A 22,065-nucleotide genomic window follows, 5' to 3' on the forward strand; every position below is an offset into this window, starting at 1 on the left:
ACGTTAAGCTAGCTAGTCAGTGAAGCTCCACCTGACATGCTAGCAAACGCTTTTCAAACTCAAAATCATATTGGGTAGCTAATACTACTAGAAAAGAAAGATTTCTACATTCTGTTTGTTTGGCAAGATTATGCTAAAACGTATTTCTGAAAGGACTTCAGATAAGTTGGCATTATTCATGTTAGCGTAACTCCGTTTTTCCATGCTAACTAACAGTGTCCAAGTTAACTATCTATGTGTAAACGTTAGCCGTGGACAAGGCTATGGCTACTTGGTGGGCAAAACCATAGAAAGTCATTTGATTAACCAGACGCTACTGCAACATTATCACTAGCTCTAAAAGCACAGACAACTTCGTTGCAAGCTTTCTCTTGGAATAAAATGTTTATACCAGTTATATCAGTATGCTTCTGCAGGTTGGATGGTGAGTTTTTGTAGGTTGTTATGTGGTTCATTTTAGGCAAACAAAGCAAACATTTAAAATGAAAAGAATCTTTAATCCTTTCAGAAAACTGAAACATGGATTCTAGGTATGGCCATGGGTGTGTGCATTCCCCAGAAGAACCAATCCTTCCATTCTGCCATCAACTGATCGTGTTAAAAAACGCTGCTGAGAAATCATTGAACTTGATTTTATACAGTCTGTGGATGTGACGTGACCCTAGTGATTACTGACAGGCTGTCTTAGTGTCACCTGTGAAAAAAAATCCACTTTCAAAGCTGCTTCATAGTAACGAGTAACAAGGACCTTGATAGAAATGTAGTGGAGTAAAAAGTACGATATTTACCTTTCAAATGTAGTGAAGTTCAAGTCATAAGTTTACAAAAAAAAGTACAGATACTCAAAAAGTATACTTAAGTACAGTACTCAAGTAAATGTACTTCGTTACTGTCCACCTCTGGAGTTAGGTGCCTCGCTCAAGGCCGTCCCATATTAACCTAACTGCATGTCATGGAGTTTGCATGTTTTCCTTGTGCCTGTGTGGGTTTCCTCTGGGTGCTCTGGTTTCCTATGACAGTCCAAAGACGTGGATTAGATCAACTGGTTAACTGACCTGAGGTTGTTTGTGTTAGCCCTGCGATAGATTGCTGACCCATCCAGGGAGGACCCCACCTCTCGCCTGAAGTAGCTGGGATTGGATCCAACTCACTCTCAGTAAGATAGCTTATATAAACACAACAACAGTAAGAGAATTAAGACATTATATGATATTTAGCAGATGTGCTTATCCAGAGTGATGTACAACATACCTCAAGTAGCCTTGGGAGCAGTTGGGACTTAGGTGCCTTGCTCAAGGGCACTTCAGCCATTCCTACTGGTTCAGGGAATTGAACCAGCAACCTTTTGGTCCCAAAGCTGCTTCTCTAATCCATTAGACCATGGCTTTCCATAACTATACACAAAAAATGACTGTAAAATGTGCTTTAATAAAAAAATTACATTGAAAAAAGGAATACATATTATTATTATTATTATTATTATTATTATTATTATTATTATTATTATGCTGCAATATAAATAAATAATTTGCATTTAAACCAAACGCCACTCACTTCATTTTTTAAATTGTAGTTTCACATGAAATCCGCTAGATGGCAGCCGAGGATCAACAGTTGCACTTGAAGCGCATTGGCGCAGACGGACTGTAAGCTGAAGTGATGAAAAGCTTTTAATTCAGAGTTCTTCAGAACGGGTTTTCACTGTTTTGAATGGCAAACTGGTCGCGATAACAGGTGAGCTCATAATGTAGGTCAGGTTCAAGTGAGAAACATGATGTTCAGAAAGCGTAAACTGGGAGAAGCGCATGCGCAGTAATAATGTGGGAGAAGCGCTGCTGCGGGTCCCAGTGCGGCAGTGAATCAGCGGGCCGGGCGGAAATAGAGCGCGGGATTTGCGCCCGTGCAGAGAGGAGGCGCCCCCCCCCCTCTCTCTGAGCGGTGGAGGCTTCAGACGGAACGGGCCGCGTTTCCGTTTTGAAATGGTGCAGCAGCGGTGTTTACATTCATCAGTGCAGAGAGACAGCAAGCTGTTCTTCACATTTAATAAAGTCGTGAATTATTCAAAACAGAATCCGATCAGAAGCAAATATAAATATTCTCAAGACTGACTGATTGATTGATTGATTGATTGATTGATTGATTGATTGATTGATTGGCTGACTACCTGATTGGCTGACTAATTGACTGATTGATTAATTGGCTGACTACCTGATTGGCTGACTGATTGACTATGATTAATTGACTGGCTGATTGAGTGATTGATTAATTGGCTGACTGATTGACTGATTAATTGGCTGACTGACTGATTGTGATTAATTGGCTGACTAACTGATTGACTGACTGATTGACTGATTGATTAATTGGCTGACTAACTGATTGACTGATTAATTGGCTGACTGACTGTGATTAATTGACTGACTGACTGATTGATTAATTGGCTGACTAACTGCTTGACTGTGATTAATTGGCTGACTGACTGATTAATTGACTGACTGACTGATTGACTGAGTGATTAATTGGCTGACTACCTGAGTGATTGACTAATTGGCTGACTACCTGATTGATTGATTGATTGATTGATTGATTGATTGATTGATTGAGTGGCTGACTACCTGATTGACTGAGTGATTAATTGGCTGACTACCTGAGTGATTGATTAATTGGCTGACTATTAGATTAACTGAGTGATTGATTAATTGGTTGGCTACCTGAGTGATTGACTGACTGATTGATTAATTGGCTGACTACCTGATTGACTGAGTGATTAATTGGCTGACCACCTGAGTGATTGATTAATTGGCTGACTACTTGATTAACTGAGTGATTGATTAATTGGCTGACTACCTGATTGATTGATTGATTGATTGATTGATTGATTGATTGATTGATTGATTGGCTGACTATCTGATTGACTGACTGAGTGATTGACTGATTCATTGGCTGACACTACCTGATTGACTGATTAATTGGGTGACTGATTGATTGACTGATTAATTGACTGACTGAGTGATTGATTAATTGGCTGACTACCTGATTGACAGTGATTAATTGGCTGACTACCTGAGTGATTGATTAATTGGCTGACTACCTGAGTGATTGATTGACTGAATGATTGATTAATTGGCTGACTACCTGATTGACTGAGTGATTAATTGGCTGACCACCTGAGTGATTGATTAATTGGCTGACTACTTGATTAACTGAGTGATTGATTAATTGGCTGACTACCTGATTGATTGATTGATTGATTGATTGATTGATTGATTGGCTGACTATCTGATTGACTGACTGAGTGATTGATTGACTGATTTATTGGCTGACACTACCTGATTGACTGATTAATTGGGTGACTAACTGATTGATTGACTGTGATTAATTGACTGACTGACTGACTGACTGACTGATTAATTGGCTGATTACCTGATTGGCTGACTGATTGACTGATTAATTGGCTGACTAACTGATTGTGATTAATTGGCTGACTAACTGATTGATTAATTGGCTGACTGATTGATTAATTGGCTGACTAACTGATTGACTGTGATTAATTGGCTGACTAACTAACTGATTGTGATTAATTGGCTGACTAACTGATTGTGATTAATTGGCTGGCTAACTGTTTGATTGACTGATTAATTGGCTGACTAACTGTTTGATTGACTGATTAATTGGCTGACTAACTGATTGATTGACTGTGATTAATTGGCTGACTAACTGATTGATTAATTGGCTGACTGATTGACTGATTAATTGGCTGACTAACTGATTGTGATTAATTGACTGACTAATTGGCAGTGATTGATTAATTGGCTGACTTGATTGATTGATTTGCTGGGTAACTGATTGACTGACTGATTAATTGGCTGAGTACCTGATTGATTAATTGGCTGACTGACTGATTGACCCTTTTGTTTGTTGGGTTCATGTCCACCGCAGAAATACTATATAGTCTAAAATGGGAGATTCCTTAACGTTGGGGCAAATTTATTATGGTCTTTTAATCATTTTCAATATTTCAAACTTATATTTCTCGACCAAACATGGAGTGGTCATATTTTGGATTAACCAATTCCATGTTAATGTGAATAGACTGTGACTGAATGATTGATTAATTGACTGACTGACTACTTAATTGATTGAGCTTTTTGTTCGGTTGATGTCCACGTCAGTGCAGAAATCCTCTAGTCTACATTTAGGGATGACTTAGCGCGGGGTCTAAATGCAGCAGTTAACACCGTCTTTTGATCATTTTCAGTATTTCAGACTTGGATTTCTTTCCTCAGCATGGTGCCGACCGGCAGATTTCCGATAAACCGATTCCATGTTGGTGCGGAAACCTGATCCGCTCTCGAGCACAAAGTTTTCGGGCCGCAGGAGACGGAGGAGTGCTTTCCTTCCATCCTTCATTCCACACACATATTTAAGCCGAGAGAGAGAGAGAGAGCGAGAGAGAGAGAACACCGGCGACTCGGAGGGGGTGGAGCGGCGGAAGCGTGCGCGTGAGGGAGGGACCGACCGAGTGAGTGAGAGCGCGCGCGCGTGCGAGAGTGAGGAAGAGAACGAAGCGCAGAAACGCACAGCGCGCGCACCGTCACCGCGGAGCAGCGCTTTGATCTCTAACGCTCAGGACGAGCAGCAGGTAAGAGTTTCCGGTTCCTCCGCTCTGTTCTCTGCTCGCGTTAATCCCAGCCCAGGCGCCGCGCTGCAGCGTTCACGCGTGTGCAGCTCATTCGAGTTTACCGGATGGTGCAGGTGTGAAGTTAACGGGCTGCACGAGGACTTTAATACTCAACCCGAGCGCTCCGGGAAAACAGCTGGAACAGCACCCGACTGAGAGAGAGAGAGAGAGAGAGAGCACATTACTCAGAGTTCCTGACTTCTATACTGAGTTATGCTAATAGAGAACAACAGCCTAATTAATGAGGCTCATAATAAAAAGATAGCCACGCCTCGATCAAGTTCAACACACAGGTGAAATAGCAGAAGGAACATTTGGCATTTTTGTGTGTCCTCTGATCAGGTGCATTTGGAAATTTTTGATTATTATTATTATTATTATTACTTTTTGTACCGAACTGTGTATTTATTTATTTATCTTCAGAACTCAGGATTTTTATTCGGTTGACACAAAAGTTTTTGCCCCACACGCGCTGTGTGAGATGTTTATCCGCCCGGTGTCGTGCCTTGCTGGATCATTTGGGATTCGACACGCGTCTCCGGTAACGCCGCGCGCGCCTGCCACGGAAAACCGCGCGCGCCTTTATTAATTCATGCGTCAGTCATTAAATCCCGAACGAGGCTGAGGATCCGGTGCGGTGTTTCCTTCCGAACAGGGCGCTGCAGCAACTTTTCACTCTGGAGGGGAACCATGCAGGCTGGGTCTCACACTAATGTCCGCAATCCGCTTTAATAATTTCCAGTCTAATGATTAAAAAGTCACCTCCATTAGGGTGCATCAGTTGCCCCCTAAAAATGAAAAGTTCCTCCGATCATGATGCATTTTTGTTTTTATGTTCCTTTTGGTAAGAAAACACACTGGGTGAAATATTTTGACAAAATTCTAAAGTTTAATGGTGGCACCAGGAGCTCAAAGTTATGGAAAAAGCTGCTATTTTATGACTTTTATGACAAAATTTCGATCACTTTTCATGAAACATTATGGCACCTTATAGAGTATACCAAATATCTTAGATACACATTTTTAGTACATGTTATCAAGCACAGTTTGAGTTTTAGCTGTTCATTGAATCATTGTTCAACTACTTTGAAACAGTACAAATGTATTATGAATCACATTAATGCTTCTCAATCCCTCGCAAAGGTTCTTAACATGATCTCTGGCTCACAAGAAATCAATAAACGGAGTCCAACATTGTGATTCAGACCTCACGCGAAAACATAAAATAAGCGTTTTTTGGCAAAAAATGAACCTCATGGTGCCACCATTAGACTTTTGAATATGGTCAAAAAATTTTACAGGATTGGTGAAAAGGAACACCCAAACAAAAATGCATCAGATTTTCTGAAAGTGAGGGCAACTGATGCACCCTAACCTCCATATTAGAATATAGACGCACTAATACACAGAAAGCTTGAATTTCTACCTACTAGGACTGAGATTACGGCACTCAGTGATGATGATGCACTCCACAGTTTATTTCTGATAAAATATCACAGTGGTGTAGTGGTTAGCGCTGTCGCCTCACAGCAAGAAGGTCCGGGTTCGAGCCCCGTGGCCGGCGAGGGCCTTTCTGTGTGGAGTTTGCATGTTCTCCACATGGGTTTCCTCCGGGTGCTCCGGTTTCCCCCAAAGACATGCAGGTTAGGTTAACTAGTGACTCTAAATTGAGTGTGAATGGTTGTCTGTGTCTATGTGGATGACCAGTGGTGGCTCCAGAGATTTTTCCTTAGGGTGGCAAAGGAGGGGCATAGGTTCCAGGAGGGGGGCATAGGTTGTCGATGCAGCAGTTTATGCAAATCGTAGAAATCATTTTTACTTACGCTCAGGAAAGACTCGCAATCAAGTCACCTTGTCAAATATGTATTGAGCTATTGTACCATCAAGGAAAACGGATTCAACCATCTAAACCATCTTTTCTGAAAGTATATTCCCAAGCAATGAATGGAACTATTCTGCCCTAGCAATGTATCAAAAAATAGACAGATAGCGAATGGTTTAGATTGTGGATCTTAACCGAAGACTTCAAACTTGTACAGATGTGTTCATCCTCGATTTCCGTAAAACTCAAAGAAACAAATTAAGTATATCACTAAACTGAATAGGGGCGGCACGGTGGTGTAGTGGTTAGCGCTGTCGCCTCACAGCAAGAAGGTCCTGGGTTCGAGCCCCGTGGCCGGCGAGGGCCTTTCTGTGTGGAGTTTGCATGTTCTCCCCGTGTCCGCGTGGGTTTCCTCCGGGTGCTCCGGTTTCCCCCACAGTCCAAAGACATGCAGGTTAGGTTAACTGGTGACTCTAAATTGACCGTAGGTGTGAATGTGAGTGTGAATGGTTGTCTGTGTCTATGTGTCAGCCCTGTGATGACCTGGTGTACCCCGCCTTTCGCCCGTAGTCAGCTGGGATAGGCTCCAGCTTGCCTGCGACCCTGTAGAAGGATAAAGCGGCTAGAGATAATGAGATGAGATGAGACTAAACTGAATAGCACACAGGCGAAAACGCGAGCTAGGCTGACCTGCTAGTAATGCTAACGGAACGTCTCTCTCTGGGTGAAACCATTTCAAAATTCCGGGGGTGGGGTGGGGTGTGAAATAACGTAAATAACGGTAGGTAGAGATGAGATGAGGGCTTAGTATCTCTGTAGATAGATAATTGAATTTCAAAAATGTGTTTTAATAAATAATTATTTTTAAAATAGGGGGGCAACTGGGGTGGCAAGACATATTTTTACAGTGGCAACTGCCACCTTTTGCCACCCCTTAAAACCGTGCCTGGTGATGACCTGGCGACTTGTCCAGGGTGTACCCCGCCTTTTGCCCGTAGTCAGCTGGGATAGGCTCCAGCTTGCCTGCGACCCTGTAGAAGGATAAAGCGGCTAGAGATAACGAGATGAGATGAGATTATATTATGTAACCATGCCAAAACTGTCAGCTAATCACACTCACAGGCCACTTTAACAGGAACTTGTTCTTGATTCTAAGATCCCTGTTCTTGGCTGGAAGGAGTGGAACCCAGTGTGATCTTCTGTCCTACTGTTGCATGCTGAGATGCTTTTCTGCACACCATGGTTGTAAAGAGTGATGATATGAGTTACTATGTCCTTCCTGGCAACAAAGCTCAAACCAGTCTGTCCATTTTCCTCTGACCTCTCTTATCAACAAGGCGTTTGTTTCCAGCCACAAAACTGTCGCTAGCTCGCTCACTTACTCACTCATTCTGTGTAAGCTCTAGAGACTGTTGTGTGAAAACCCCAGGAGATCAGGAGCAGTTTCTGAAATGCTCAAACCAGCACCCATGCTACAGTGAAAGTCAGTCACACTTCACTGTGAGATCACAGTTTTTCCCATTCTCATGTTTGAACATTGTGAACATTAACCGACGCGCTTGATTTATATCTGCATGATTTGATGCATCGTGCTGCTGTCGAGGGATCGGCTGATTAGAGAACCGCATCGAACAGAACAGCAGGTGGGTGGATGGATGGGTGTTCCTAATAAAGTGGCCGGTGAGTACGTTATTTCTGAGCAGATACAGTGTAGGCTGCATTACACAAAATATTCAGCAGTGAAGTGAACTTTCTTTCCTGGCGACCTTGATATGGGAGACAATATAAAGTAAACTTAATTTATGGACTCTTCCATATCCAACAAAAAAAATCAAGAGACGAGCAGCTACAACATACAACACTGACGCTAATCATTTTATGCGACTAGACGTCTGCTGTAGTGACATCATGTATATTTATATGTACTATAACGATAGTAACTCGGTAGTAACACTCTTTACAACCACGGTGAGCCGAAAAGCATCCCAGAATGCACAACACTAATCTTCGTGCTGTGACAGGATCATTTTTTTGCTCTTAAAATATTCCTTGCATCAAGAAATTGATCAGCGCTAATTGGTTCAAGTTGAATTATTTATCTTTGGTTTGTTAAGGATAGCTTTGGGCTATGCTTAAAAATGAGGTGTTTCAGTATTTAGACAGTAGCATGGGACCAGTCGCTACATTGTGAGGCTGACATAATTGCGCTGTGAATTCGAGAAAACCAATTTGGCCTCCATTTTATCTACGCGATCTACAGCCTTATCAGAGCTCAGAGTGTGAGCCAATACCCGATCCATCCTGAGTGTGGAATTGCGGTATGGTTTAAGTTGCTTTAGAAGATGGAAGAAGATAATTGTCAAGTATAGAGGTACTATAGAAGTGTATTTCAGCTTGTTTGGAAGCTGAGGTCAGAGTGCAGGGTTCATGTGATGTTATAAATATCACACAAGCTCATGGCATGCATTCAAAAAGGTCGATAGACCTGGTGCCTGCGTGTGTCTGTGTGTGTGATATAACTATGAAACAAATCATAACCACTTTCGAACGGTCTTATTCAAAGCCAGAAACGCTGGAGGAGTAAAAAGTTCACTAGAGTTTAAGAAGAAGAAACCTTTATTTGTCACATGCACACTTCAAGCACAGTGAAATTCATCCTCTGCATTTAACCCATCTGAAGCAGTGAACACACACACACACACACACACTCAGAGCAGTGGGCAGCCACACCAGAGCGCCCGGGGAGCAGTCAGGGGTTCGGTACCTTGCTCAAAGGCACCTCAACCCAAGGCCGCCCCATGTTAACCTAACTGCATGTCTTTGGATTGTGGGGGAAACCGGAGCGCCCAGAGGAAACCCACGCAGACACGGGGAGAACATGCAAACTCCACACAGCAAGGCCCTCGCTGGCCGCTGGGTTCGAACCCGGAACCTTCTTGCTGTGAGGCGACCGTGCTAACCACTACACCACCGTGCCGCCCATTTCATGTTGTGCTTTGAATTTTATGTAGTCGAACTGTTAGAATTTTTTTAATTCTCCTGCCCCGTGTCCGAAATGACTCACTCGTTCACTACTCCCTAGGGAATTACTACAGTATATAGAGGACTATATAGTGAGCTCATGAAAAAGCACTTTCGGACACTCGTCCGTCGCGCTAGTATTTACGTCATTACTGGCACGCAATAAAAACACCCCAGACCAGTCGGGTTTTCAAAATAATAAATACATGCATGTGTTTTTGTGATAAATCCATATTATCTCATCTCATCTCATCATCTCTAGCCGCTTTATCCTGTTCTACAGGGTCGCAGGCAAGCTGGAGCCTATCCCAGCTGACTACGGGCGAAAGGCGGGGTACACCCTGGACAAGTCGCCAGGTCATCACAGGGCTGACACATAGACACAGACAACCATTCGCACTCACATTCACACCTACGGTCAATTTAGAGTCACCAGTTAACCTAACCTGCATGTCTTTGGACTGTGGGGGAAACCGGAGCACCCGGAGGAAACCCACGCGGACACGGGGAGAACATGCAAACTCCGCACAGAAAGGCCCTCGCCGGCCACGGGGCTCGAACCCGGACCTTCTTGCTGTGAGGCGACGGCGCTAACCACTACACCACCGTGCCGCCCTAAATCCATATTATACTGAGCGTATTTCTTACATTAATCAAGACAAAGTACCGGCATCTTTCAGTTCTTTTAGCTCAAGCTGAATACTTTTCTTCTTTGCCTTTTATGAAATCAAATTTGAGGTAACTTTTATTCGTGTATTTTATCTGTCTTATTTTATTTTAGCTTATTTTCTGTTCTCTTACTATTTTTAATTGTACTTGAATGTCCGTTTATAATGGGTTTCTGCCTCCATCCGTTCACGCCCAACACACTACATTACTCTCGTTGCTGCACTGACTGGGTGGTCATCTGCAGGCTTTTTTTTTTTCCCCCCCTCAGCGCGACTGCAATGCATGATGGGATATATTGCTTGGTTAGTGACCATCGGTTGTACACTACTTTTCGTGATGCATTGCGGGATACTTTGAGTGCACTATATAGGGTGTAATAATTTTCACGATACATTCAGACCGCACTACAAAATGGCGAGCTCACTATATAGTCCACTACATTTTGGACACAGGGCTGGTTTCGATGATAAAGTCCAGTAAAGGGGGGAAAAAAAAAACGATGTGGATGATCATCACAACCAATCGGGCGAAGAAGCATCTCAAGCTGCACTAGCATACGGGTGTTAGCTTTCAGGCTAGGAAGTGTGCGTACTAGGGTGCATCAGTTGCCCTCACTTTCATAAAATCTGATGCATTTTTGTTTGGGTGTTCCTTTTCACCAATAAAGACATCCTGTAAAATTTTTTGACCATATTCAAAAGTCTAATGGTGGCACCATGAGGTTCATTTTTTGCCAAAAAACGCTTATTTTATGTTTTCGCGTAAGGTTTGAATCACAATGTTGGACTCCATTTATTGATTTCTTGTGAGCCAGAGATCATGTTAAGAACCTTTGCAAGGGATTGAGAAGCATTAATGTGATTCATAATACATTTGTATTGTTTAAAAGTAGTTGAACAATGATTCAATGAACAGCTAAAACTCAAACTGTGCTTGATAATATATTTAGAATATGCACTAAAAATGTGGATCTAAGATATTTGGTATGCTCTATAAGGTGCCATAATGTTTCATGAAAAGTGATCGAAATTTTGTCATAAAAGTCATAAAATAGCAGCTTTTTCCATAACTTTGAGCTCCTGGTGCCACCATTAAACTTTAGAATTTTGTCAAAATATTTCACCCAGTGTGTTTTCTTACCAAAAGGAACATAAAAACAAAAATGCATCATGATCGGAGGAACTTTTCATTTTTAGCGGGCAACTGATGCACCCTAGTGTGTACGTGGTTTTGCATCGGACTGTGCTCGTATTAACCTCTTAAACGCCATGCACATGCCGGTGCACTTTGAAAATATTTTACCTTTTTTCGAAGAAAGGGTGAAGTTGACAGCTCCAAGTTTATAGTCAAGTGCTTGGGCGATGTGAAATTGCCATTCGGTGTGTGATGCATATAAAGTCTGCCTGCAGTGGCTGTGATTTCAAGTCAAGATTTAAAAGTTGTTCTGCATCATAATGATGCCTTATACAAAGCCATCGACCAAAAAAGTGTGTGTGTGTGTGTGTGTTTCTGATCTGAAACTGAAGCCGTACTCTGTTGGAGTATCTCGCATCATGATTCCCTTCAAATCTACTCTGAAAATGATTTTCTAGAGGCAAGGAGAGAGGGGAGAAGCGAGCAATCATTTGAAATGAAGCCGAAATATCTGACAGGAATTTTGAAGGGCAGCCACAAATGAAACGCTCTGTCACGGGGGGGGGGGGATAAAAGAGCGCCGAATCTCAGATACAGGGACACGTTCCCGAAGTCTCCCAGAGGAGAAGCAGAGATAAAGTAAATGAAGGGCTTGGAGGAAGGAACAGATAGAGATGATGGGAAATGGTGAATAGTCATGAACAGTAATGACTCTTGCTGGAGAACCCTGGACCTGACACCTTTCTCTTGTTTGGTTAATTCATCTCTTTCGTCTGCTGATCTCTCTCTCTCTATCCATCTCCCCCTCGCTGTGGTCCGTCTGCGTGAGGTCATTAAATCAGCCGGTTCACTCAGTTGGAACAGGGAGGGAATGAGAGAGGGGGCTCCATGTGTGTGGCGTGTGTGTGGTTTAGAAAATGGTGCGTTTGCCCGGCCTGTCCTTCTCTATCTCTGTGAGCCATCATGAGAGCGAGACAGAGATGGACAGACGTCAAAGAAGACCATAAATCATTTGAGAGACGTTTTGGACGTCTTTGACCTCATGGAAGTCAGTGTCGTGTCCCAGAAGCCCCGCACACACACTTCATTATGTGTGATTGGGCTGCTAATTAAGCACAGCTGCGGACTAGATATCTTCATACCGCGTGTGTGTGTGTTCATTCAGAAATGACACGCAGATTATTAGGATTGGGAAGGATGATGGTTTTATATGCCTGATGTACCATTTTCAAGATCGTTTAGGGGGAAAATAAAGGTTTTCTTGAGCTACTTGAAGATTCTTCCTGGAAATATGCACTGGACCATTTTTAAAATCCCATTCCCTCCTGCTCCTGAAGGAATTCTCACTTATCCTCCCATCTCCTGTGTCGTAGTTGTTCTGTTTCCCAAAGTATAAACAATTTAGTCATTTTAGTATGTTGTAAACACTCACTGACCGGATGAGCAGCCAATATGCTCCCGTGTTAATGAAGGTTTTTTTTTTTTGGGTTCCATGAGCTTCAAACTTGACTGCCTGCATGAATGTAAAAACCACGCACCCCGATGACTTTTCTCCCAGCTCCTGCAGGTCCTCGAGTGACGCAAAACCCTCACACATCCCTTTCTAAAAAGTGTTTCTTCTTGGAACTCTGTATGACAGACGAACACTTAGTTGTGGAGTTTCAGATGCATGGGATTGGATCCTGAACAACATTGAAGTGTTCGAAATCTAGATACATTAAGGAGGTAAAGTGAAAATTAAAACGGCGATTATAAACGGAAGAAATTCTACAACCCCGATTCCAAAAAAGTTGGGACAAAGTACAAATTGTAAATAAAAACAAAATACAATGATGTGGAAGTTTCAAAATTCCATATTTTATTCAGAATAGAACATAGATGACATATCAAATGTTTAAACTGAGAAAATGTATCATTTAAAGAGAAAAATTAGGTGATTTTTAATTTCATGACAACAACACATCTCAAAAAAGTTGGGACAAGGCCATGTTTACCACTGTGAGACATCCCCTTTTCTCTTTACAACAGTCTGTAAACGTCTGGGGACTGAGGAGACAAGTTGCTCAAGTTTAGGGATAGGAATGTTAACCCATTCTTGTCTAATGTAGGATTCTAGTTGCTCAACTGTCTTAGGTTTTTTTTGTCGTATCTTCCGTTTTATGATGCGCCAAATGTTTTCTATGGGTGAAAGATCTGGACTGCAGGCTGGCCAGTTCAGTACCTGGACCCTTCTTCTACGCAGCCATGATGCTGTAATTGATGCAGTATGTGATTTGGCATTGTCATGTTGGAAAATGCAAGGTCTTCCCTGAAAGAGACGTCGTCTGGATGGGAGCATATGTTGCTCTAGAACCTGGATATACCTTTCAGCATTGATGGTGTCTTTCCAGATGTGTAAGCTGTCCATGCCACATGCACTAATGCAACCCCATACCATCAGAGATGCAGGCTTCTGAACCGAGCGCTGATAACAACTTGGGTCGTCCTTCTCCTCTTTAGTCCGAATGACATGGCGTCCCCGATTTCCAAGAACTTCACATTTTGATTCGTCTGACCACAGAACAGTTTTCCACTTTGCCACAGTCCATTTTAAATGAGCCTTGGCCCAGAGAAGATGTCTGCGCTTCTGGATCATGTTTAGATACGGCTTCTTCTTTGAACTATTTTAGCTGGCAATGGCGGATGGCACGGTGAATTGTGTTCACAGAAAATGTTCTCTGGAAATATTCCTGAGCCCATTTTGTGATTTCCAATACAGAAGCATGCCTGTATGCGATGCAGTGCCGTCTACGGGCCCGAAGATCACGGGCACCCAGTATGATTTTCCGGCCTTGACCCTTACGCACAGAGATTCTTCCAGATTCTCTGAATCTTTTGATGATATTATGCACTGTAGATGATGATATGTTCAAACTCTTTGCAATTTTACCCTGTCGAACTCCTTTCTGATATTGCTCCACTATTTGTCGGTGCAGAATTAGGGGGATTGGTGATCCTCTTCCCATCTTTACTTCTGAGAGCCGCTGCCACTCCAAGATGCTCTTTTTATACCCAGTCATGTTAATGACCTATTGCCAATTGACCTAATGAGTTACAATTTGGTCCTCCAGCTGTTCCTTTTTTGTACCTTTAACTTTTCCAGCCTCTTATTGCCCCTGTCCCAACTTTTTTGAGATGTGTTGCTGTCATGAAATTTCAAATGAGCCAATATTTGGCATGAAATTTCAAAATGTCTCACTTTCGACATTTGATATGTTGTCTATGTTCTATTGTGAATACAATATCAGTTTTTGAGATTTGTAAATTATTGCATTCTGTTTTTATTTACAATTTGTACTTTGTCCCAACTTTTTTGGAATTGGGGTTGTAATTGACTGAACAAATCAAACACAAAATCAGTTGAAAACAATAGCCATACATCTGATTTGATTTTTTTTATGAGCCGTCTTTCAGGAAACATTTATAAAAACCCGATAATACCAAAAGACTATAATGATAACCAAAATGCCATTTCTCAAAGTCCCTTTTCGGGGATTGAAGATTTACGCCAGGTTGCCAGACGTGTTTAAATCAACACAATTTAGAATTGTTGATTTATAATTTTGCGAGTCTGCATGCTTTCTCCTGCTGCGGATTTTGTCTCCGTGCACACACAGCACTGATACTGGTGTGTGTTGTGTGGTTTGTGTATGTCAGGTATAGCAGCGTCAAGAAGTTTTTAAACACCTCCGTGTCACGGTTTGTTAGAGACACAGTCCAGAGAACCAAAATATCCAGCAAAAAGGGTGCAGTGGTTGGAAACTGACAGTGGGGAAGGATAGAGGATGGTTCACCGTGGGCGTGTCGAATAAAGTGAGTGGCTTTAAACTAGAACACGACAGAATGTTTTCCACCTTAAAGCGTTTTGTTTACCGATTTTGTTGTCTCAACACGGCTAATCAGGGTTGATTACATGAATGCGCACTTCCTTGTGAATCGTGGACAAGCATACATGTCAACCCCCACGGCTCTCACCTGTACTCCCTGGTAAAGAAATCCATAATTTCCATACCAAATCCATAGTAATATTTCATGCATAATAAAAATGTATCAGATCTTACCTAATACGTAATGTCAGATACAACCTTTGTTGGCTTTTGCGTGAAGAAATTAATTGACGGCTGTCTCTTTTTCTGGTTTGCATTCTTCACATGCATTTGAGATTTCATGTGTTCCCTCACGTCGTAAATTCCAGAGGCAAACACTTTCACGTCTCCACAACAAATTGTGCAGTTGACATACTCGGCACCCATTTTGGAAGCGATAATTATTCCATTGAATGTTTCTGTCCATTCAGGAAGAACGCGACCTCCAGTTTTAGATGTTTTGAGTTTTTTTCTTCGGTGGTGCCGACATCTTGACCTCTTGACCTGTCTATTGTTACGCTACACGTGCTGTTATTTCCCGCTCGATGTGCAGGAAAATCACAATTGCACATGCGCAGACATTCGGAATGGCTTGTTGGTACTAGCGGAAGTACCAGTTGAGTAATTCTAAATGTAGAAAATGGCGGCTCCCATACATTTTCGTATTTCATGACGATTTTTTTGATGGTAATAAATCAAAATAATTTTAAGGTGAAAATGTAGAAAAATCCGTAGTTGAATACCACTACCAGGGCTTTGAACTGGTTCAAGGAATGAAAACGAAAACCGGGAACTTTTTCTATTTCACATGGAACAGAAACGAAACCAGAAACTTTATTATTTTTTATGTTCCGGAACAGAAACACTTATTAAAAATAATGGTAACTGGTTAATACCGGTTTTTATTTCGTTCCTCAAAGTTTCTGTAGCCTACAAATAAAAAAGTCATTCTTCTCCTGTGCAAGTTTCTATGACCCGCTGGGGTTCACTTCCTGTGTGACGTTCGCTGACTGAATGGAGAGAGCGGGAGGGTGGACTACTATCACGTCTCCACATCTTAAATAAGAGGTAAATATCGCAGTCTATCGTTATTCAAAAACGTCAATTTCAAACACGATATCAATATATTTGTCCACGTTAATGAGAGGCTCGCGAACATTAAATGACAACCTCTGTTAGCCTATCAATGCATAGGGCCTGACTAGCCTTTGGTAACACACTAAACGAATTATCTTTCATTTTTGGCACTTTTTCTGTTTGTGTAGATGGGAAGACATACTGAGAATCCAAATCGCCAACATTTGAAATAATAATTGTTTTGAATTATTTCTTGTCTTATTTAATGAAGGTTGTAATAGAATTAGCCTACATTTGGCTTAAGCTGGATGAGACAGAGACATAATTTTATAGCCATTTGTTAAACAGCTGACAGGGAATGTAATTAACCGTTCCGGGAACGAAATTTTTTTGTTCTAACCGGTTCGGGAACATCTATTTAATGGTGGAACCCAAAACCGGAAACGTTAAAATTCCGTTTCTGTTCGGAACGAACCAATAGGAAAAAAATTCTGGTTCAAAGCCCTGACCACTACACCCGTACCATTTTTAAAATGCCAAAATCCGTAGGGAATACGGGAAATCCGTAGGGGTTGACATGTATGGACAAGTTTTGAAGTTTTATAGGAAGCCACAGGGAGAGAGAGGAGAGTGGAAGTTGTGTGAGAAAGGTCCTTTAAGAACGCCCGCTCCTTGCTCTGATAGAACTCAAAAGTGCAAGATTTACGGCGTTCAATTACGGCCAGCTCATAAATAATCAGAAAGAGTCTGACCATAATACCCGTTCACTCTTGGCTTTACGGCATGACAAATCCTCATTGTTGGTATTTATGTACCAGCTGACAGCTGTGTGTGTGCGTGCGCGTGTGTGTTCCAAACCCTTAACAACCACAAAAAACTTTATAGCCTACTAATGATGAAATCACACATTCTGCACCTTTTCTACTCCATGGAAGAATGAAATCATGTAGCAGCGCCGAGCAGCTTTGTTTAAAAAGGGTGCCGCAGTTCTGGGCCTGTTCTTGCCATGATGCGTCTTTCATGCATCATTCATACGTCTTCAGTTCAACTATTTTATCCTGGTCAGGGTTGTGGTGGAACCCTGGGAGTGAGGCGAGGAAACACCCTGGATGAGTGACACCAGGCCATTGCAGGACACACACTCATTCACACGCAACCTGGAAGAAACCGGACAACTGAGGACTGGAATCTGAACTCGGCTTCGAAACAGGGACCCTGGAGCTCTGAGGTGTCCGTGTGAAATACACTCAGTGTCTTTTTTTTTTGGTAAACTGGAACAATAAGTTTCTCCCTGAGCGAGCCTGTTCAATACAGTCGTAATGTTTAGAATAGCGAGGCCGTTGTATCATCAAAACAAGCAGTAGCACGTTTCAACCAAATGTTTCAGCGAACATACAAACATTACACGCTCGAATGCCCGGTTTTGTTACATGATGAATGATCTGAGTTCTTTGCAAATTTGAATGTGATTGAACTCAGCAGGTAGCTTGACAGAAATAGGAACCGAACAATCCCAAGAACTTAAAGTACATCTCACGGGTAAATTCAGGAGCAAGATCAATGTAATTCTCCTATTTTATATTAAACTTTGGTCAAATATCTGTCACATTTTGCATTTTGTGCAATTTTTTTTACCTTGCACAATACCAGAAAAATTCAGTTGAAATCAAGCCATTTGAGGCGAATTGGTCCGCCTCTGAAAAAACTTGGCATTTGGATTTCCCGGCAAACACTGATTTTCGTGATATCACGTGCGGGACGCCTCTTTCTGAATCCTACGCCAGCGTTGGTTTGTTTGAGAAAACGACCTGGTGGTTTTCTGCAAATTTCTTCAACGTTATCACGTAATTATTAAAATGGTTAACAGATGTATCATAGGAGGGTGTAGCAACACCAATCATGATGGGATTAGTACTCATCGTTTCCCAAAAGACCGGACAATGAGAGAGAAATGGGAGCGCTTGGTCTACACAGGCTGTGCACTGAAACCGTGCAAGCTCTTGCAGCCTGCTGGCGCTTCCGCAGATAACGTCACGAATCTGGCTCCAGACTCCCTTGGGATTTTTCCAGATGTGTTTTGTTATTTTTTTTCTGCTGTAGACAGATGGCCGGTGGCACGGTGGTGTGGTGATTAGCGCTATCGCCTCACAGCAAGAAGGTCCGGGTTTGAGCCCCGTGGCCAGCGAGGGCCTTTCTGTGCAGAGTTTGCATGTTCTCCCCATGTCCACGTGGGTTTCCTCCGGGTGCTCCGGTTTCCCCCACAGTCCAAAGACATGCAGGTTAGGTTAACTGGTGACTCTAAATTGACCGTAGGTGTGAATGTGAGTGTGAATGGTTGTCTGTGTCTATGTGTCAGCCCTGTGATGACCTGGCGACTTGTCCAGGGTGTACCCTGCCTTTCGCCCGTAGTCAGCTGGGATAGGCTCCAGCTTGCCTGCGACCCTGTAGAACAGGATAAAGCGGCTACAGATAATGAGATGAGATGAGACAGATGGCCTTGTGCAAAATTACCCTTCTGGATGAGTGTGTAAAGCGACATGCTTTCAGATTAAAAAAAAAAAAAACGAAATTGGTCCAGAATATGCACTTTAAGAAGCATTAGAGGAGGTGGATATTTGGCTCAATTTAGCATGATTTTGCTTCTCAACTGTCCAATCATGATGTTGTTTATAAGTGATAAAATATCAATCACATCTCAGGAGCAAAAGAGAAATGAAGCTGCGTTCATTTTGGGAAGCTGGAATTCAGAGTTGAGTAAATGTTTTACCTTGGTGGGTTTGAGCTATTACATGGGGAGAAAAAACACGGACGCCTTCATGATAGGTGTGTTTTGTTAGTTACAATCTAGCCAGTGACGACTTCTTCGTCCCAACAGCCATAGGGGCACCACTGATATTTTTAAAGATATTTTTTGGACTTTTTTCATCTTTATTGGATAGGACAGTGTAGAGACAGGAAATGAGCGGGAGAGAGAGACGGGGAGGGATCGGGAAATGACCTCGGGTCGGAATCAAACCCGGGTCCCCGGATTTATGGTATGGCACCTTATCCACCTGAGCCATGACGCCCCCACCACTGATGACATTTTTAACAGTCCATCATTGGTGTGTCTCGGACATTTAAACTTGACGGAGCCCATCCCTCTCCAAGCTTGATCAATGGACAACTTAGAGTAGCCAGTTAACCTGACCGCATGTCTTTGGACTGTGGGGGAAACCGGCGCAAACCCACGGGGAGAACGGGCAAACTCCACACAGAAAGGCCCCAATCAGCTACTGGGCTCGAACCCAGAACCTTCTTGCTAACCACTGCACCACCGTGCCGCCTAGCCAGTGACTACAGTAGACTGTTATTGCTCCTGAGTTTATGATGTATTTACTTTCTCAAAATTTTCAGGTCAGTGTTACAGATTTAACCAACAAACGTGTCTGTATTTACTTTAGCTCAATCAACAATCATAAAATCATTTAAATGAAGTTATAGTTTATTTACTGTTGACCGTATGAGCGGCCATTTTGACACGACATCGTATGCTGAACTCTGGGTTGAAAACACCTTCCTGAGAAGCGGCTTTGGGAAGGTTGCCGGTTCGATTCCTTGGACCAGCAGGAATGGCTGAAGTGCCCTTGACTAACCCCAGGCTACTCTGGGTATGTTGTACGTCGCTCTGGATAAGAGTGTCTGCTAAATACCTGTAATGTAAAGTAACAATAAAGTATGCAACTGAATGAAATGTTGTATAAACGATGGTCTTAGAACTGCACTCCTCAGATTTTGCACAACAGTATGTCAAGGTCAAGAAAACATGTGCTAACCAGCACCCTTCTCCCCTCACTTGATGACTTTATAGCTCCCATTGAGCTTTAAAGTGCTCTCTTTTCCTTCTTCTCCTTTCTTTCACAACCTCTTGACAGTTTATTTTGTGGAGAAACGATAGAATAAACTCCCCTTTGTGGGATGAGCTATGAGACAGAGAAAACTCCTCTCGAACTCTCTCCTTCTTCCGACGGCTCATTGATCCATGGTTTTTCGTCAGGCTGATGTGAATCACCCCTGAATTTCATTCCTGCAAAAGTCAAAGCCAACGCAGCCACAGACACAAAGCAAGGCAGAATATTCGGCTTTAGGAATATATCTGTATAATACAGGGAAGTGAGGTTTCCAGCACATTCCCCAGTGCAGCAGGGATTTAAATACTTCACCTTTACACACAGCTGAAGGGTTCCATCACAACATCATGCTAGAAGATAAAATATCTCATACATTTTTTTTGGGAAAAGATATATTGGACATAATCCACCCATCCATTATCTGTAGCTGCTTATCCTGTCCTACAGGGTCGCAGGCAAGCTGGAGCCTATCCCAGCTGACTACGGGCAAAAGGCGGGGTACACCCTGGACAAGTCGCCAGGTCATCACAGGGCTGACACATAGACACAGACAACCATTCACACTCACATTCACACCTACGGTCAATTTAGAGTCACCAGTTAACCTAACCTGCATGTCTTTGGACTGTGGGGGAAACCGGAGCACCCGGAGGAAACCCACGCGGACACGGGGAGAACATGCAAACTCCACACAGAAAGGCCCTCACCAGCCGCTGGGCTCAAATCCAGGACCTTCTTGCTGTGAGGCAACAGCGCTAACCACTACACCACCGTGCCGCCCCTTGGACATAATCTCATCTCATCTCATTATCTCTAGCCGCTTTATCCTGTCCTACAGGGTCACAGGCAAGCTGGAGCCCATCCCAGCTGACTACGGGTGAAAGGCGGGGTACACCCTGGACAAGTCGCCAGGTCATCACAGGACTGACACATAGACACAGACAACCATTCACACTCACATTCACACCTACGGTCAATTTAGAGTCACCAGTTAACCTAACCTGCATGTCTTTGGACTGTGGGGGAAACCGGAGCACCCGGAGGAAACCCACGCGGACACGGGGAGAACATGCAAACTCCACACAGAAAGGCCCTCGCCGGCCACGGGGCTCGAACCCAGACCTTCTTGCTGTGAGGCGACAGCGCTAACCACTACACCACCGTCCCGCCCCTTGGACATAATATAATTATTAATTCTTTTCCAATTAGTTTCACTGTCATGCAATAATTCATCTTATTTTTTTCATGGTGCGGTTTCCATCAAATCATGCACTCTGATTGGCTGGTGAGCGGGTCCGTATCCTATGGCACGGACCCCAGTTATGGACCCCAGTTATGGACCTTTGGCGACTCGCTCGTTTACTACAACAACAAACATAGTAGCATTTTTTGTCAACATTTATCTTTTTTTTTAATAAGATTTATTTATAAGATTATCAAAAATCTTAATTTTTGCCAGCATTTCTCAAGAAAATAGCATTGATTTTACAGCACGGATAGCGATAACGACAGTGTTCACAGCGAAAGCGAATTTTACTACCCTGAAGAAGAAGAAATAAAATTAAAGCCGCAAGCGGCCTCGACGGGCCCTCGCGCCAGCGGCCAAGGGGGGCGGGGGCATGCGTCCCCGCGAAAAACCTTCCACAGCTTCTTCGGCAAGAGACATTACTCCCACAATGGTGACAAAGCACAGAAGTGGACACATGGCAACAATAGGGTCTCGCACTGTACGGTGCTCGGGGGGCGCTATATAGGCCCTGAGGCCCGCCTGGATCTGGGCTTCTGGTTCTCAGTAGCGGTGGCAGTCTAAGAAAAAGGAGCCAAATTTCGTGCGTTGTCGACCATGGCAAGCGCCCCAAAAAGGGTCTT

The 22,065-nt window shown here is 43.0% G+C and overlaps 1 protein-coding gene across 1 annotated transcript in view; it reads left to right on the top strand.

The window, feature by feature from the left end:
• Positions 1-4,550: 4,550 nt before the first annotated feature.
• Positions 4,551-22,065, top strand: part of cdh23 (cadherin-related 23) — a 727,851-nt gene continuing 710,336 nt past the window's right edge. Inside the window, exon 1 of the mRNA XM_060925294.1 lies at positions 4,551-4,639. The gene's annotated coding sequence lies outside the window, so the exon portion shown is untranslated. The remainder of the gene's footprint in view (positions 4,640-22,065) is intronic.

The sequence above is a fragment of the Neoarius graeffei genome, chromosome 7 (assembly GCF_027579695.1).
Source record: "Neoarius graeffei isolate fNeoGra1 chromosome 7, fNeoGra1.pri, whole genome shotgun sequence".
Taxonomy (NCBI): domain Eukaryota; kingdom Metazoa; phylum Chordata; class Actinopteri; order Siluriformes; family Ariidae; genus Neoarius; species Neoarius graeffei.